The sequence below is a fragment of the Nannospalax galili genome, unplaced genomic scaffold, assembly GCF_000622305.1.
Source record: "Nannospalax galili isolate Female #2095 unplaced genomic scaffold, S.galili_v1.0 scaffold125, whole genome shotgun sequence".
Lineage (NCBI taxonomy): Eukaryota > Metazoa > Chordata > Mammalia > Rodentia > Spalacidae > Nannospalax > Nannospalax galili.
In genome coordinates, this window is record NW_008354705.1 from 1,826,890 (window position 1) to 1,841,820 (window position 14,931).

General features: G+C 44.9%; 1 protein-coding gene across 1 annotated transcript in view; it reads left to right on the forward strand.

The window, feature by feature from the left end:
• The first annotated feature begins 2,588 nt into the window (after positions 1–2,588).
• Positions 2,589–14,931, forward strand: part of Plppr1 (phospholipid phosphatase related 1) — a 301,822-nt gene continuing 289,479 nt past the window's right edge. The window contains exon 1 of the mRNA XM_008851906.2: positions 2,589–2,954. The gene's annotated coding sequence lies outside the window, so the exon portion shown is untranslated. The remainder of the gene's footprint in view (positions 2,955–14,931) is intronic.

Below are 14,931 nucleotides of genomic sequence, written 5' to 3' on the forward strand. Positions count from 1 at the left end.
AAGTTGGCTACCAATAGAGGTTGAGTCTTGCCAGGCGGGGGAATCTTTGACCATACTATGAGATAAGAGTGACAAACATGTTTGTTGTGTACTGTGGAAAGACAATGCCATCTCACGTCTCACATCCAGATGAATGTAGAAAGGTGAGGATTAGAGTTATTCACTATTTTCACAACCACGTGTTCTCATCGTATTCTTTTTACTACTTGGGTTTAAATACATTAGGATGATGGGTGAGTGGGTGGTGGAAGAAGCAAGAAGGTAAATTTGGAGGCTTGTGGTTTTCATCTGTTTTACTTGCTTAAATTTAGGATAAAAAAGATCTCTGCTTAAAAGAAACCACAGCAATGCAAATGCTAACCAAAACAATAGCTATAAGTTGCAGAGAGCAATACACACTAGTCACTGTTCTATGTTTTATGTACACCATCTCGTTTAATCCCTCATGCTTCTCCCACTCCAGTAAAGCTCTATTTCAGAATAGTCCCATAGCAGAAACACCCTGTAGTTATTTGCAATTCTAAATTTAAAAGAGTTCTGTCACCTTTGACCTTGAATCTACTTGATGCTTTAAGAAGGTGAACTAGGGCCTCTGAGATGGCTCTGGTAAAGGAGCGTGCTGCCAAACCCAAAGACCCGAGTTCAGTCCCTGGGATCCATGCAGTGGAAGGAGAGAACTGACTCCTGAAAGTTGTCCTCTGACCTCTATTTTTGTGCCATGGCATGCCAACCAAAGCTGGGCACAAAGAACAGCGTGCTTGCTTCTTGGAATTACTGCAGGAACCATTAACTTCCTTCTGTCTCTCACAGATAGAACTTCCTTCTGTCTCTCACAGATAGAACAGAAGAGTTGAAGCCTGCACCTACCTATCCCAGCTGCCCTCCTTTGTTCTGGGTCCCACCCAGCTCTTGGATTCATTCAGAGGCCCCACTCATCTCTTGTATAGTATACATGTGGTTCTGGAGACTAGCTCTCCTGCCTAAGGAAGCAGAGTGGTCCTGCCAATGCAAACACCCTGAAATTCCTGGGATCACTGTTCTCTGTTCTGAGGGGAATGAGGCAACAGGCAGATCTGTCTTGGATGTTTCCAAATAGCCAGATAGCAAAAGGCATAGAAGGAGGAGCTCCAAATACCATAGAGACTTTGCTGGCTTCTGGAGACCCTGATCTCTCTCCTGGGTGGATGGAAACTCAGATTCACTGTCCTTCAAGCACAGCCATGCTGCAGATCTGGGAGGGGAAGGCACCTGCCACTACACCCTGGACACTTTCTCTTTATAAGAACCTTCCATCCTGGGCTCCATCCTCCAAGCCGTTTCTCCTAAACTTTGCTTTTGTTGGTGGTATTTAGACATGCTGTTTTCTCTCCTCCGGGTGTGTTCTAGGATTTGATCTAATTGTCCTGCTGTTCAAGTGTCAGTCCGCATTATTATTGGGAAGATGAATGGGACACGGGTCAGAGTTCAGCAAGAAGGCATCTGCTCACTTGCACTGCATAGTGGAAGCACTCTGAGGTGATCTTTAATAAAAGCTTGGAAAACATTTGAACAGAGCAGGCCGTCTTCTGTCCTTCTGAAGCTGGAGTGACCAAAAAAAGTGGTTCTTTGCTGGAGAGAGAAAATAAGTAAATAGGAGGGAGGAATACATTTCCAGGAAGTAGCAGAGAAAATGGGGGTGTGTGGGGTGTGCGATTAAACCGAGGAGAAAAATGGAAGCTTTAGAAAGGATCCGAACCATTTGCATGCTTCCGGCAAGAACAACCTCACCGAAAAAGTTTCCACTGCACTGGCAAAGCCTCTCACCCTCTGGTTTCCTGAGGTCTCGGGTTACTGCGCCATCGCGGGCTCAGGTTCTCTTACTGAATTCATTTGACAGTTCTTCCACTTAACCAAAGGGCCAGAACCCCACCAAGGAAGGCCTGCCATTGCTTTGGCATTGAGGCAAGTGGGACAACGGTTCCATTGTTCTTTTTGCCCTCTTCAATAGGGCAAGTGTCTCCTCTATAGAATCGGATAAGGAAATCTTGTCCAGGGTCCTTGGAGAGTCACCTTCCTTCCCCTCCCTGTTGTGTGCCTCTCTGCCCTGGAACCATCAAAGCTATTTGGGGGATCTGTGTGGACGTGGCTTTTTCTCCACCTTGCTCTTGAAACTTGGGAGGGGGAAGAAAGAGGCACAACTCATGAAGCTCATTTGTAGGTCAGGTGCCAGCTTCAGCCTGGGGTTTCCTTCGGGTTCTCTGGGCAGATGCCCCGTGGTGGCACCAGGGATTCCCCAGCAAGCACTAAAATACCCAGGGCTAGGAAACCCCGCGCTACCCAAGGCTCGCTGCAGAAGCAGGCTGGGTGGGGATGCCCACACTGGCTTTCAGCACCGCGGGAGCCCGGGAGTGATCGCGCAGGGCGCACCTTTGCTGCGGGATTTCCCTGCAGCCTTCCGGGGACCCCGTGGAGCTTCCTCTGCTCCCGTGGGCGCAACCTCAATCTCCTCGCGCCTTAGCTCACTTGAGAGAGCGCCATGTCCCTCTCTGAGCATGCGCAGCCCTCTCCCCGCCTCCCAGCCTCCCCAGGCGCCCCCTCCCCGCCTGCCTTTTGCTCCTTTCCTTTCATTAAACAAATAGGAGATCCCGAAACCTGGACCCAGCTCCAGGAGGAGGCGGAGGTAGGCAGAGCGCGGGATGGGCGCAGAGGAGCATCTGTGATTTCTCGCACCCCTGGCCCCTCGCGCACACCCCCACGCACACTCACACGCACACACACACACACACACACACACACACACACACACGCACACACACTCCACACGCCTGCGCTGCGCGCTCGCCGGCTCCCTCTCCCACGCAGGCGGAATGCAGCAGCGCCCGGCAAGCGCGTCTGCAGCCGCTGCCTGAATGCACCTAGCTGCCCTGAGCCGGACGGCCCCGTAGGGCGCACGGAAGGACGCTCCGCCTGCGGAGGTGAGTGTGGAACCCGCGGCCAGAGAGCTGCGCCCGACGTGGCTGTGCCTGGACATCGGGGGCAGGTTCCCGAACCCACAATGCTGCTCAGGTGGTCCACGCACGGCTTGTGGGTTTCAGGGTGCCGATGAAGGTAGCATCCTGGTTGTTGGGAGGAGGAGAGGGCGATTCCAGGGAGGGTCGCCTCCTGCAAGGTGTCAGATGGACCCAGCAGAAAGCGACCCCCTTCAGGCTCGTAAACTTTCCTCGGCTGTCATTTGGGGAACGTGGAGACAAAGGGGGCGTGGAGGCTCTCTGTCCGGTTCCGCCCTTCTGACTGCGTTCTTGGCTGGGATGCTGAGCCGGTGAGCGCGGGTGGGCGGGAGGCCCTGGAGGCCCTGCAGGTAACTGATGCCAAATTCTTCGCACCCCACCCCCAGCTGTAAGCATTGGCATTGATTTTGCTTTAGAAGTGGGCACCTGCCAGCCCCACTTTCCCCTGAGCCCCAAGCATGTACTAACGTGTGCAGGGTGTCACCTGGAGAATTGGGACAGCCATGGGCTTTCTCATTCAGCACTGGTGGCAGAGAAGCTCCAGGGTGAGGCTCTGGTCAGTGCAGGATGAATGACGAGTTGCTGAAAGACTTGGCATAATCACCTCCTAGGAACGCTGGGCCCAGGGGGCGGGGGCAGTTCTCTCTTCTCCCTGGGGAAGGTGCTGTCTTCACACACACACCGCCTGGCAGTGCTGGGAGCTGGACTTAGGCTGCTGTGGAGGCTGCAGCTACTGACGAAGCCGGGCTTTATTTTTGCTCTGGGTTTTATGACACACACACACACGTGTGGAATAGGTGAAGGTTTCTGGGTTATTTGTCTTTGTGGGGATATTTCTTTTTTTGCTTTCAACCTTTTCTATGGACATGTTTTGTTGCTTAATGCCTGATTATCTAGCTGGTGGACTGGCATGGTTGTATCTCTTCTGCACTAGAAAAAGGGTCCTGAAAAAAATAATTTTACTTTTAAAATGCCAGTGGCCACTGAGAAAATATCGCAGAGAGCAGAGAGCTCGCCTGGTTGTGGGTGGGGGGTGCAGCTGAAATCTAATGGCCTCTGAGGTAGCCAACACTGGGTCAGCAGGTGAGGCATCCAGGGCCAGGACAAAGAAGAGAAGAGGGGTGAAGGATAAACAGGAGAGGCATGACTAGAAACCAGTTAAGGCAGGATGAGGTCTAGTGCCAGGCACTCCTAAGCTTTCAATGAATTCCTACTTGGCTTCTCCTTCTCCTGTGCTTGCCAGTTCCTGTTCCTGGAGTGGGACTCGAGTTTGGGGATGTCTGGGATGCCTCCTCTTGAACATAAAAGACTAGATTGTTCCTGGACTTACTTTTTGGGTAATCACAAATGTGTTCCTTAGATCTAGAAAGTGCATGTGTGAAAGTTTCTCCATCATAACATTTGTGTGGTGAAGGTGGTGTAGATGCACATGGGTATATTTTGTCTTTTTTGTAACCTACAGTCTGGGATTTGTAAGAGAAGCCAAGCAGACTCTGACAGGAAATGCTGGAAGCTCGGACCCAGTACTTGTGACAGCTGATGGTCAGGGGGTTTCCTTTCTCTGAGATGACACAGGGAGGCCATATCTCTGCTGCTTGGGACAGGAACCTGTTTGGCTTTGAAGATGTTGGCAGTGACGTGGAAGAAAGCATGGTACAGATGAGCTTCTCTGAGAAAGTTCACAGAGGAAAGGGTGATCCCTTCCCTCATAAGCCAGCATAGCGGAGGTCCTGAAGCTATGGAGAAGAAAGGAAAAATGGGAGGGAATTGAGGAAGGGAAACATCTGAGTAAAATAGACTGGCTTTACGATTCTCCATTCTTTAACAGAAGGTGTTTAGTAAGACAGAAATTGGAATGTATGCTTTTTTTTTTAAATAGCTAGTGAAGAAAAGACCTATTCAGAAATATTTTCAAGTTGAAATTGGCATAGTAGGGGTTTAAAAATAATTGTCAGCATATGTCCCTTTATTTTCCCTTCATGGTGAACATTCTCATCATTATTCTAGCAAATCTTGGCAAGAAAAGATCAAGATGGCTATTTTATCTTTTTACTAGAGTTCTTTATCTGATCTGATAAGGTGTATTTCATCTGCAATATCACCTTATTATGATCTATTATAATCATATGCAGAGTCTTTTGATAAGTGCTTATTGATCACGCATTCTGTATTTAGTCCCCGAAGTCATATAAAAATATATCACATAGTTCCGATCATAAAAGTATTTACAATGTCACATTAAATACAAGATTAACACACAAAGCAATCAGAGTAAACAGCTCTGCATTGTGCTGTGTTCCTAATGTATGTGCTGTACATTCCACTCCTCCTCCTGGATTCTGCCAACATTTAGAAAACATGTGTTAGTATTTAGTGTGTGCTGGAGTCAGGAAGGAACAGAATAAAACAAAACATAAGAAAGTAAAACCTGTGGGCTGGAGAGATGGCTCAGTGGTTAAGAGAATTTGGTGCTCTCACAGAGGACCTGGGTTTGATTCCTAGCACCCACATGGTGGCTAACAACCATCCATAACTACTGTTCCAGGGGAATCCGACACCTTCTTCTGACCTCTGTGGCATTGCATGAAATGGGTGCACTTACACACATGCAGGCAATACACTCATAAAATAAAAGTAATAAAAATTTTAAAAAAGAAAGTAAAAACTGGTCTCAACCTTCAAGAAGGAGGAACTACTTATGATGCACTATAATATAATATAACTGCTGTAAGTACAGAGGAAGCAAGTACCAGTAGTACATAACATGTCTGCGATTTATTTTTTTTTCCTGAGGTGATCTTTAGGATATTTTTGAAAAATGAATAGTCTTTACAGGTGAAGTATTGAACAGTCATTCCAAGCAGAGAAAAATGTGTGAGTGCTTGATCTAAATGAAGGTAACTCTAAGTCACCCCATGTGACTATAGCTATAGAAAGCACCTGGGTGACCCTAATTAATAACTAATGCTATGGAGTGTTTTGTCTAGAGATATGGCCAGCATGCTATGAAAGCACAAAGGGAGAGCTCCCAGCAAAGGGAAAGTGGGAAGATCAAAAAGTTTCTTGGGGAGTTTGATGAGGCTGAGTCCTGAACAGGGAAAGAGAAAGACTTCCCAGGCATAGAGTTTGCGAGCACTAGATGTAGCTCTGTGTGACTACAGCAAGAGATGTGGGTGTTATTGCCTTGAAGTGGAGCAGCAGCACTCCAGAGGAATAAGCAGGAAGTGAGTGTGAACAAAATTCCCCTCAAGGGAAAGAGCTCCAGTGTTATGTAAAAGCCCAGGAGCCTTTGGAGAGTGGGAAAGTTTGAGAAATCATCAGATTTGTATTAGAGAATGATGTCCATCATTGAGGGGAGTTCTGTTTACACTTTAGTGTGGGAGATGACCTGGAGGCTGCATGTCAGGAGCTTATTGTGGAAATATAGGTATGAAATAATGGGGTGGTGGAGTGGGGGTGGAGAGGAGATATATTCAGAAGAAAAGAGATAAAAAGTAAAACCTGGGGCTGGAGAGATGGCTCAGCAGTTAAGAACACTGACTATTCTTGCAAGACCAGAGTTTGAATCCCAGCACCCACATGGCAGCTAACAACTGTCCGTAACTCCAGTTCCAGGGGATCCGACAACCTCTTCTGTCTTGCACAGGCATTGCACGACATGGGTGCACTTATCTACACGCAGGCAATACATGCATACACATAAAATAAAAATAATAAAACATTTTAAAAAGAAGTAAAGCCTGCTATTCCCTTCCTGTGTCCCTGCATGCATCACCCTCTGCTCCCTTCGCATTCACTTGTGAGCTATGTTTTCTGTTTCATGAGGACAAGATCATCATTACTGTATCTTCAGTAGTTAGCACAGGCCTGTTATAAAGTAAGGACTCAATATACATTTGTTGAATGAAGGATTAAATAAGTGAATGAGAAATCCAGTCACAAATTGATGATTTTACACAAGGATAATAGAAATTAAATCATGACCTGTTTCTACATAGGAATCCTCTCTGGGGAGGCCAGTGATAAAAATGTTCCAGGGGGGTCACAGATCAAAATAAGAACATATTTCATTGCTTCCTCTGGGAAGAAATATTTCAAGAACCACTAGAAAAAAGTATTGACTTCAACATCAGCACATCTTGGAGGCAATGGCAGTTACAAAATTACTTCCTGACGTGGTGGTTTGGCAGTGATTGGCAGTGAATGTGAATCTTTTCCCTCCCCCCTTACTTGTCAGAATATTCCAAGTTCATGTACTTTGTGAAAACTTTTCAAGTAAGTTGAGACTCAGCATTCCTGAGCTCTAGGGTCTCATTTGAAGAGCTTGTGGAATCTGGGCATCCTAGGATGTGGGCCAGACACCCGTGATCTAGACATCCGCAGTACAACCTGAGGGTGTAGGCACCTCATTGACCCAATCTCAAACATTACAAGGTCCATTATGAACGTCTCAGTATGAGATGCCATCCTGGCCAGATGCCAAATTTCTTTTCAGGCAGACTACAGTGGTGAGGGCGAAGGAACATTCCCAACAGCACAGAACATATGATGTTTGGTGGCTGCATAGGTGGTGGCAGAGGAGTGAGGAGGGCGTTAGACCAGGAGAGTGTGGAGGATGAATTGGAGGCTGCAGGCTGGGAGATCTTTAAAAGTACTAGAAAGATCTCAGTGTACAGTGATTTCACAGTAAATGCCAACTCTTGTTTGCATTAAGGGAGAGGATGGAAAGACTAGAGACCATCAACCTAGAGACTATCTCGTCAGCGAGCCACATTTAGGGGCAAAGGGGAGACACAACTCTGGTAATGAATGTAGGGGTGGGCTTCTCATACAAGGTAGGCGAGAATAAGCATGGAAGTCAGAACCTGGGGGATTCATGAGGGGTGGTCAGACTTGAGAGAAGCACCCTGGGTTAGGCCTTGCAACAGCACCTACACATAGGATTCCTTTCAGCCCACAGCATGCATGATTCCTTTCTCCTTGACTCTGAGACAGGTCTCTACAGCTTGCCTATGGGGCCAGTGTCGGGGCCAGCTCTCAAAGCCATTGCCTATGTCCCTTCATCGAATGTGTCTGTTACCAGAACTGCAGAGAGTTCTCTGGTGACAAAAAAAGCAGCTTTAATAGCAGTGTGCCCAGAAGCATATTTCAGACTCCAGAGGGGAGTGGAGGAAAGAGCTTCCAGGCAGAGTGCGTCTATCCGTCATTTATGAAGCCTGGCTGGGAAAGAGTTATGGGACCATCGGGAAAAGGTAATAGTGAGCTTCATGCAAGTTCTTATCAAGGAAGAGCAGATGGAACGAGCTAGTGCTTAGGAACAAAAGGCACACAGAACGAGACAGTGGGAGAGCGGAGAAGGAGGAGGGTGGGTGCTCCCAAGATCACAGGAGGGACTGGGAGCACACACAGGATACTCTTCTTTGCACCACTAAATGACAGGTATTTATTGAAGCCCAAAGAATTCACCTACTCTAATGTCCATCCCTAATGCTATGGCTGGGCCAAGCTGATGAACCTTGTTTATGGAGTGACATGACCAAGAGAACACAGACCCTAGCCTGAAACAGGCTGCTGCCTGAACTCATTCTGGGAGCCTGAATTCATTGAATTCAGTTTTTTTTTTAAAAGAACAGATATTGGAAGACCTTTTTCTTTTAAAAATTTTATTTATTATTTTTATTTTATGTGTATGAATGTATTGCCTGAATGTAAGTGCACCTGTGTTGTGCAATGCCCGAGGAGGTCAGAAGAGGGCATCAGATCCCCCTGGAACTGAAGTTACAGATGGTTGTGAGTTACCATGTGGGTGCTGGGAATCGAACTCAGGTCTCTGCAAAAACAGTCAGTGCTCTTAACCACTGAGCCATCTCTCCAGCCCCAACCTGTTTCTTTTTAACATCTTTTATTTTACTTATTGTTCTTATTGTGTGTGTATGATGTGTGTTATGTGTTTTAGTCTGGGCACACACATGCCACTGCACATGTGTAGAGACCAGAGGACAACTTCAGGAGTTGTTTCATTCCTTCCACCATGTGAGTTCTGAGGACCGAACTCAGGTTGTCAGACCTGGTGGCAAGTACTTTTTCCCATGAGCCATCTCACAGACTCTTAATTAATTCTTAATTCTGGCTGTGCTGCTTATCAGCTGAGTGACTTTGGGTGCATGCTATACTTCTCTGTGCTTCTAATTCCTGCTGTACTTAAGATGGGGATCACGGTTGAACATATCATGAAGAATTTCAAGGATTAGATGAGTTCAGCTCAGTGCAGGGGAGTAAGTACTCAATAGATGGCAGATACTATGTGTGAAGAAAGAGGTTAAAACATACAGCTTTGTGGCTGGAGAGATGGCTCAGCGGTTAAGAACACTGGTTGTTCTTGCAGAAGACCCAGGTTCAAATCCCAGCACCCACACGGCAGCTTTCGTAACTCCAGTCCTAGGGGATCTGACAGCTCCTTCTGACCTCAGCGGGCATATGTCTGACACGGGTGCACTTACCTACATGCAGACAATACACACACATAAAATTAAAAAATAAAATTAAATTAAACAAAACAACATACAGCTTTGACTATGCCCAGGTTTCTAGAAATGTATGTTTTGGTGTCCATTACAATTTCTTTTTGCTTAGTTATAAATAGTAGACTGTAATCCTGACTTCTAAATGCGGGAATTAAATGCATAGACACAAGCATGGCAGGACGTGGCCAGCTCTGCTGTCATAGCCTAAGTGGAGTTGATACTCACTGGGGGAGTCTGCCAGTAGTATTTCCCTAGGTGTCTGCCTCTCATACCTGATGTTAAGATGAAAGTTTGCTTGTCTAGCTTGGACCTTGCATGCTTCAAGCTCGCAGACATCACACAATGGGAACTTAGCTGATTAGCAAATTATTTTCAGGGACATAACTACATTAATACAGCCCCTCCTTGGCACTGAGAGAGATAAACTCTAAAAACCTCAGATTTGAGGTTTCACATTCTTTAGCAAATTGTCTACTTTTTCATGGAAAAGTTCCTGTTGTATCACAACAGAATGCCATTGGGTGGGGAAGCACCATCACCTGGCCAATTAGCAGCAGGGTGGTAAGTGGAACTCAGGTCTGACCTATAATCCCTTTCCCCTACTTTTGGGGCTTTGTTTTTTGTTTTTTGTTTTTGTTTTTGGTCTACCTAGCTTATTTATATTTTACACATACTAAACTTCTTACAGTTCCAGCCCCCCCGCCCCTGCCCGTGAGAGTTTTCTCTTTTAGCCCTAAATTTTTGAGCTTGTTATTCACTCTTTTTGGAAGTTTATTCTTAGGTTGGCCTCTAAATAGGTGGTTAGCTTTCCTTACTGTATTGTTCTCAGAATTCCCTACTCTGTATTGCCAGTGCTTGACACAGTAAGTGCTCAGTTAATATTTTGGACTGTGGAGCTAAATGAATAAATCTAGCTCTTTTGAGTCATTGACGAGGCCCTAAACAATGTAACTTTTGGTTTAAAAACAGCACATAGAATTTTCAAGTTCAATGAGTCTTAGCAAGTTATCCCATCAGGCTTCCAAGTGGAATTGGTGGGACAAGGCATTGGGAACCAATGAAAGTCAGAGATTTGCCTGAGGCTACTAGTTACTGTGGGTAAGTAATGTCGGAGCCTAGGCTGAAACTCTCTCCTTATGTCTGACCTAGAGCCTTCCCAGTGTGGAAACCAGAGTGAGATGAGGATGCAGGGGTGTACAAGCACAGTGTTGGCTCCTGTCTTTATTTACATTTTAAACATTTTGGTCATCATGGAGTCTCTGCATTTAGCATGAATTTTAAAATATTACACTAAAATATTTTTATCTTGGATATTGTGGTTTTGAGGGAGGCCCTTTGAATTTTTCTGCCTGACACCAATGTCTCATTCCTTGCTTTTCCCATGAAGTGATAGTAAGGATTGGTCCCCGGTCCTCTCATTCTGCCAGATGAACCTAGTGACACTATGTCAAGCCAGTGCCGTCACTGAAAACAGTGCAGGAAACATCATCCAATATGTTGGCAATTGCTGCTAACAAACCTTCATGACTTGGCTGGTCTGCTCACCAGTGAAGATTATATTCAATGTTCAAAGCAAAGCCAAAAGAATAAAAATAAGAGCTGAATAAAGCTTTATCTACCTGTCATCTGTTTATCTTCTGTCTCAGGGCTGGGGGCAATGCAAAGATTGTCTAGACTAGTTCTTTCATTTACAAGTTCATGTGTATAGTTTTTGTTTATTTTTATGCTTTTGAGTTTTTTAGACACTCAGGATAGAAAACAGGAGAAAATCACTACACTTGTCAAATTGGCTGGTCTTAGGTTACATAGCACTGTGGTATGGGCCTGGATCGAAGAATTGAGGTCACAAGGCACAGTGGCAGAAATTAGCCATTTCTAATTTTTTTTTTAAGGGAAAAGGAGTAGTAATGGAAAAGAGAAAGAGGTAAAGCAAAGAAAGTCCTAGTGAGTCTACTAAGTACCAAGCATATGCTGCCACAGGCTGTATAAAGGCCTTTATGGGTATATCCTCTTATTTCTATAGCTCACTCTTTTTTAAAAAAAGTTTTTTGTCTATTTGAGACAGGGTCTCCCTGTAGCCCCATCTGGCCTAGAACTAGGCTAACCTCAAACTCACAGAGATCCACCTGCCTCTGCCTCTAGAGTGCTGGAATCAAAGGCATGTGCCACCACACCTGGCCATTCTTAAGTAACTACAAATGTCTTCCATTTGACAGCTGAGTAAACCAAGCTTTAGAGAGCTGAATGGCTTACTCAGCTGGCTGAGCTAGATTCAAACGCAAGTCGGCATCCAGAGTCCCACTGTACACCTGTCTGTCCTTTCTGGTGCTCAGGGCTTGGCGTTCCAGATCATATCATAACCTTTCCCTCCCTGTGAAATCTTAGGGGACAAGCTTCAATGGCTTCTCAGTGTTCACTGCATGGGAAGTCAGCAGTCAGCTCTGCATCCTGCCTCTACTTCCTCTGTCTATGTTATATCTATCTTTTCCATTCATCAGTAACAACATGGAGCAGAGATGCATTCTTCTTTACGTGGCTATCATCAGTTTCCACATGACCTGAAAGCACCGATTTTAGATCCTCAATTACATTAGAAATGGCCTTTTCTTTCAGTGTTGTGGCATCAAGTGTTCTAGAAATGCTCACAGACAGTCTGGTGAAAAGGCAATCATGTTGACTGGAGCAAATCTGCCACAAGGAGGGGACTGTCTTTGCATGGATGACCGGAGAGGGTTTCTGAGGTGCCTTTTTATTGAGATTTCTGATGAGAAGCATGGAGCAGTGGCCTCTCACCAATATTTAAATTCAATGAAATACATAATCAAGTGGAATCAGATACAATTAACAAGAAGAGTCCATTTGTGAGCGCTGCTCTGCTCGGCAGCTGTACCAGCAAGCAGGCTTTGTCATGATTCCTGTCTCCCAGCCTTTTGCTGTCTGTCTCCCCCAGGCAAACCCACACGTTCAAATGCTCTGATAATCAGCCCCAAGCCTTCTCTCCTGGGGGGGGGGGGCCCCAGGAATTTCAAAAAAAAAAAAAGACTTTTTCATTCACATATGTATAATGGGTTAAAGAATGACCATCTCTGGGGAAAAAAATCTGGATACTTTTTTCCTATACTGGATAAAGCAAGACAACACTTACTTCTAGGCTTGAGAAAATTCTTTTGGGTTTGGTTTTTAAAAACATAGTAACATATGCCATGTGACATGGTTTTTGGCCAGCCTAGTTGTGGACAATAGGAATACCATATTTTATCAATTTAAAAATTAAGCAGGGGGCTGGAGAAATGGCTCAGCCGTTAAGAGCACTGGCTGCTCTTGCAGAGGACCCAGGTTCAGTTCTCAGCACCCATATAGCGGCTAACAACTGTCTGTAAGTCTAATTCCAGGTGATCCGACACCTTCTTCTGGTCTCCACAGGCATTGCGTGACACAGATGCACTTATATACATGCAGGCAAAACACTCATACACATAAAATAAAAATAAATAAAACTTTAAAAATAAACCAGTTATGCATGTATTATAATGGTATGCAAAATGCACATAGAATAAGGTACTGGATATAGAAAGCAAATATCCTTCAAATTTCTTCCTCAGAAAACAATTGTGTGAGAAAGAGGAAGACTGCTTTCCATTTTAAGACAGAAAGTGATTAACAAACTGTTTCCTGAGCATCTTGTAGGAGCCATCCATTATGCCGCATGCTTTCGAAGAGTTTGCATCCTAATAAGATATCCAGCAATGAAGGCTCTAAATTTGAACTTAATCTGCGGCATCAGCTGTCAGTTCTCCTTGATTCACAGAATTGCTGGAAGGGAGAGTCCATTCCAATTGTTATATTGTTCCAGATTACAGAAGCTGAGGTTCTTTGAGGTTAAGTGACTTGTCCAGGGTCCGGCAACTGGTGATTGGAAAGATCAAAATGACAGGAAGTTTTCCAGTCTGTTAAGCCAGGGCTGATTCGATTACACCCAACTGCAAACCAACCCCCCTCCCCCATATCAGGAAGGGGGAACTAGGGAACTCAAGTCACAAACCTCAGCTGGAGGAATGGATCTCTACCGAATTAAAACCCATGCTTCAGGTGAATGTTGTCAGTCAGAAACTTCTGCAGAGATTGCCTTCCCATCTTCCCGCCCCAATCCACCCACCTCATCCCTGCCCCTGCTCCACATTCTCCTTCTCTAAGGCCTGAGGGTCTCACATCAGCATAACACTTTGAAGTCAATCAACGTTCTTAATGTGAAATGAGATGTTACCCTTGTTACTTAGGGAAGGTGTTCATCTGTAAACATATTCCTAGGGATTTATTTCAGTTCGGCGCCTGGCCAACTTGAGCCTTACAAAATGAGTTTCAAAAATAAATGCATTTGTGCTGCCAACTTTAATCAAGTCATGAACGTTTCCTTGTACTGACTGGAAAGTTTTGCTCATGATGAAGCATAAATAAAACTATGATTCTTGAACATGCTAATTCTATTTACCTGCTCTGCTGGATTAAGAGTTTGAGTGTGGGGGTCAGATGGAGCTGAGTTCAAGCCTCATCTCTGCCATCCCTTAGCTTTGGGAGTTAGGCCAATCCTTTAGTCTTCCTAAGTTTCTTCCTAAGATCTCTCATCTGTGAGATAGATCATGAAAGTACCCTTTCTCTCACAGAGATTTTTCATAAGGAATAGAAAATTTGTCTCAATATAGGTTCCAGAACTTAATGAAGATTAAGATGGTAGCAGCTGCTACCGTCTTTAAATATTTATTATATACACAAGACTTAGCTGACAGAGTCTTTAGAACCACTTTGATGTTAAAACTTAAAATTCTAAATTGTCACATTTTTCATCATAAACACTTTTACTCCTTTGAAAATTTAAGACTGCTGTATATGTGTATTGAAATATCCCACTACAGCACATAAACATCTACACTTACAATGACAATTAAGACATTTAAACCTTTTAATAAAAATTTTAAGGACTACAAAAAATAAATAATAAAGTCACAACTGGCCAGGTGTGGTGATGTATGCCTTTAATTCGAGCACTCAGGAGGTAGAGGCAGGTGGATCTCCATGGGATTGAGTCAGCCTGGTCTATATAGAGTTCCAGGTTAACTGAAACCAGTGAGTTAAATATTATTTGTTATATTGTTAATTTCAAAAGTTTGTTTAGGCTTTGTTAGAATATCACCTTTAGTCACTGCTAACCCATGAACTATAGAATTCAGAAGGTGTGCTGGAGAGCTTTAGTGTCAACTCGATACACCTGGGTTGAGGGAGCCTCAATTGGAGAATTGCCTTTATTGGACTGGCCTGTGGCCATGTCTGAGGGGCATTTTCTTGATGAGTGATGTGGGAGGGCCCAACTCACTATGGGTGGTTCCACCCCTGGGCACGTGGGCCTATGTTGCATAAGAAAGTGG